This window comes from Amblyomma americanum, chromosome 9, assembly GCF_052857255.1.
Source record: "Amblyomma americanum isolate KBUSLIRL-KWMA chromosome 9, ASM5285725v1, whole genome shotgun sequence".
Lineage (NCBI taxonomy): Eukaryota > Metazoa > Arthropoda > Arachnida > Ixodida > Ixodidae > Amblyomma > Amblyomma americanum.
Window position 1 is genome coordinate 136337900 of NC_135505.1, and position 4415 is coordinate 136342314.

Genomic DNA, 4415 nt, shown 5'->3' on the forward strand with positions numbered 1-4415 from the left:
ACACCTGAACTGCGCCATAAGGGAATGGATAAAGAAGGGAGTGAAAGAATAAAGGTGCCATAGTGGAGGGCTCCGGAATAATTTCGACCACCTGGGGATCTTTAACGTGCACATTCCTTTCTCATAGTCCCTCCTTCATCCCTTCCTTTACGGCGCCGCGGTTCAGCTGTCCGCCGATATGTGAGACAGATACTGCGCCATTTCCTTTCCCCAAAAACCAATTTTCATTTCAAGGTCTCATTATTCTGTATTTGTACCCCGTACCCTATACCTTTCTCACTATCCTCCAGGGCGATGCAAAAGATGAAAAAAATATATATATTTGCGGTTCAACTACTGCTGAACCTGCAGGTTAGAGAGCAAAAGCTGTGGTGTATCGGCAACTAGACGCGGCTTGGCGTCTGTCACATATTGAGTGCGTTCCGCACACTGGATAGGCAGCGCACCCGCCGCGGTGTAATTCAGTGGTTAGGGCGCTTGGCTATGAATGAATGAATGGAAAACTTTATTCCCATCATCATAGGGCCACACGGTCGGGGCGCAGCAATTAGGAGGGGGTGCCTCCCGGCGTACTTACAGGCACGGTGCGCACAGTGGTAGCTTGCCCCGTTCACTGTGCGACTTGGGTGAGAAAATGCACACCTGAAGGAACGGAGGTGCACAGGTTGCGAAACACAGGCCAACGCAACGAGAAAACTCATTTTAAACGAGTCACAAATCCAGCGCGCAGCTTCTAGGTCACGTGGTAGGACGAAGCTTCACCCCAGTGGAATTCCTGCATTAAGTCAAAGCACGAGACTACACCGACTAAACTAAATGTCGAACTACTGGTTCACATGCAAGCGACTGCGCTAAAATTTCCAACTTGTTGGAACCTCGCCGTTTATCGCCGCGATGACTCAAAACAGGTCTTTGCACTGCGGCGGCAGGATTCGCTAGCGTTTTCGCTTTGCATATATGTGAAACAGGCACGACTCCCAGGCAAGGTATGTCATGGTCTGTTAAGACTCCTCGCACGTCTCCGCCTCCGTGGCGCAATCGGCTAGCGCGTTCGGCTGTTAACCGAAAGGTTGGAGGTTCGAGCCCTCCCGGGGGCGAGCTTGTTTTTTTTTTTTTTTTTCACAAGAATAGTGTGGTACACTCTCACGTAATATTGCGATCTTCATGATCAACTGTTACTACTGCTTTTGTGTCAGCGCAAATGAAACTTCAACAAGAGTTATAAACGCCGAAACAAAAACATATATAGCTGCCAGAGAAGAAACACAGACATGCAAGATTTATTAACACTTACGCGCAGCTGTCCTCCCGCCATCGAAGTAGTAATTAAGTGCACGAAAGCAGCAGATTGGACAGCGGTAGCTCAGTTGGTAGAGCACGGGACGCGATATTCTGAGGCCGTGGGTTCGGATCCCACAGGCGGCATGGTTGTTTATCTGCTGCTTTATAAGTAGTTTTCTTTAAGCGACAGATTAATCGAAGTATTATTCTCCCTCTGATCAGCACTACAAATAAAAAAAAATAACACAAACATTCCCCTATGCACCTTGGTTTCGGTGACTGTTGGCTTCCTTCACACACACACACACACACACACACACACACACACACACACACACACACACACACACACACACACACACACACACACACACACACACACACACACACACACACACACACACACACACACACACACACACACACACACACACACACACACACACACACACACACACACACACACACACACACACACACACACACATTTTACTTTATTGCTGCTTTCGTGATGAATAATGGTGACATTACCCGAGACTCCTCCAGCTGATACCAAATCTAGCGCGATTAGAACAGCTGCGATCGATGGAATACAAATAAATAACATTGATATAATAATAATTTATGTCAAAAGGCAAGAAATTGTCATCTCCAGCAATTAATGGCTATGGAAGAAAGAGCAAAATTAACGATTAGTGGAAGATGTGACATTACGTACGTCAGCTGAAAACTCTCGGCGCGAATTACCGTTAAGAATTGGTGCCGATTCCGTTAGTTTACATCGAATACGGCAATTCTCTTTTGCCTCTTCACCTGCATGCTTTCTCATGAAAACACAGCAACATTCACTTTGTTCAATTCTCCTTTCCCTTAATTCCCCCTGAAGTTTCCAACCACGCCGGCAAATATCCGCATCGCCTCCGTGGCGCAATCGGCTAGCGCGTTCGGCTGTTAACCGAAAGGTTGGAGGTTCGAGCCCTCCCGGGGGCGGCGGTGCTTTTTGCTAAATCGTTATTCCTTTTCTTATTCACGAGGGTCAGTACGACAAGCGCCAAGCAATTAGAAGAACCTTCCACAAACCTAAAGGTGTCATGCGATGGTCACAAAAAGAAAAAGCGATTGTGCATGGTAACTGAGAAGATCTTGCCTCGTTTTGGAAGTACTATTGAGCACTCGAAGAAACGAAGATGCTGACATGGAGGATGCTGGTGGGGAACAGAATTAAAACACTTGTCTTATTGGAAAGCGCACTGGGTAATTAGAATTTTCGTACTCCACATCGCAACATGCTGGACATCTGGAGCAATTACATGGAGACACTGGCCGCGCACGCTCGACTTGGAGCCACGTACATGAAGTCATGGATCAAGAACGAAGTAGCAGATGCTCATCAAAAGAGGCCCTTCAGCCAATTGTGTCCACGAATTTTCATGACTCCAAATTGTTAATCTGATTAAGCCGTGGTTAAGCCCCTCTCAACTGCCACGCCCTGCAATGTCACAACATGCTGGACATCCGGAGCAACTGGAGACACTAGCCGCGCACGCTCGACTCGGAGCCATATATATGAAGTCATGGATCAAGAACTAAGCAGCAGAAGTAACGAAGCCCTCCAGCAAATTGGGTCCACGGATTTTTCATGACTCCATTGTTAATCCGGTTAAGCCCCCTTTCAACTGCTCGCCCTGCAATGTCATGCTAGCAGGAGGGGATTAACCACGACGTCATCGCAATCGGTCGACAGGGTTGGCTGAAGGCCCTCCTTTAAGGGCATTTTCCGCTTCTTTGCATTGTGGCGGCATCTCGTAGCCTGAGCAGCAGCTGTCCTATGTTTTGGTTTCGACTCTCGGGTTATAAAGCGCGCGCAATGACTTCGTTTTCGTACCGCTCCCATGGCAGACAGATAGACAGCCTTTAGTTTCAAAAAGAAAAAAGAAAAGTTTGCAGCCGGCTTGTGGGAATGGAAAAGTGCGGGGAGAAACTCTAATGGCGAAGAGGCTTTCTCTCGGAGTCGCCAGATGACGCCTCAGTACGCACGTCTTTTTCTCTTTCGGCGTCTTCTTTTTGCGTGACAATCAAATCATAGGGCGCCCGGTAGTTTCCAGTCCATTGATACCTACGGCCTACGGTGTGTGGTCCCTCGCTCCCAGCAAGTCGTAATACGGGTTACATAATGCGTCTGTCTACTTGCTACGTAATATGGAACACATTTCAAAACAAAGCTGTCGAAGTATGTGCACTCACGATCGTTTCAGTGCTATATGTGTCTGTGCCGCTACAAAACTCGAGCGAACGCTAGCGCAAAAGCCCTGTTTCATTTCCCATTTGATATGTTTCCGGACCCATTTGAATCCCTTGCGTCGGTCCGGTTTCTTTTTCCGGCGGCGGTACATTGATTTTTTTTCGATAAAGCATGTGAAAAGATATGTAATCTCCGTATCACAACACTTCAGAAGACGCGTGAACTCGCCGTTTCATAACTTTATAATATCACATGACTCGGAGTGTTTCAGACTTCGGAACTGCTAACGGAGCGGAGTTCGCTGTTCGCATTGTTCCACGAGGAAAGAATTTCGGATAATAAAATGTGGAATACACAAAACCACGCCCCGAACAGCTTAATTGTTTATGTAAGGCCAAGAGACCAGAAAACAGCGATTAAAAGAAAGTTGCGGTTACAACAGCCGTCGGGATGGCCGACGCTGCGTTCATCTGAATCCCAAAAGAAAAAAAGTACTAGAAGAAAAATGCAAAAAATACCGCCCAGAAGGTGGAATCGAACCACTCTGACGTCAATCAGCTACGGGTTTGAAGCCCGCACCCCGGACCACCGAGGCTCGTCTGGGCACTGCAGGTTTCGTTTTCGCAATACTTATAGTCGAGCTTCTTAGCACAGTTATATTGCCAGTGACATGCTCATTTTACATACGCTTTGGACAACGGTTGTTAAAGCAAGTGTCAAGTTTTGTGCACTGAATTATGTGTCTTCTTCTTCCGCACCCAGCTGTATATTTAAAAATAAAAATTGTGCTACCATTATGATGTAAAAATTAATAGTACACATTCGTTCAAAAGACTTTAGCGTTGCTAGCGCCCCCTCGAGTTTAAAGTTGGCGCTCGGCGGCGGCAGTAGC

At 47.1% G+C, this 4415-nt stretch overlaps 3 non-coding genes across 3 annotated transcripts; 2 read left to right on the forward strand and 1 right to left on the reverse strand.

The window, feature by feature from the left end:
* Positions 1–1023: 1023 nt before the first annotated feature.
* On the forward strand, positions 1024–1097 carry TRNAN-GUU (transfer RNA asparagine (anticodon GUU)). Its single transcript has one exon. It is a non-coding gene; the product is annotated as a tRNA-Asn (tRNA).
* A 1100-nt stretch (positions 1098–2197) lies between these two features.
* On the forward strand, positions 2198–2271 carry TRNAN-GUU (transfer RNA asparagine (anticodon GUU)). The gene has a single exon. It is a non-coding gene; the product is annotated as a tRNA-Asn (tRNA).
* Positions 2272–4041: 1770 nt separating this feature from the next.
* On the reverse strand, positions 4042–4128 carry TRNASTOP-UCA (transfer RNA opal suppressor (anticodon UCA)). Its single transcript has one exon. It is a non-coding gene; the product is annotated as a tRNA-Sec (tRNA).
* Positions 4129–4415: the final 287 nt, after the last annotated feature.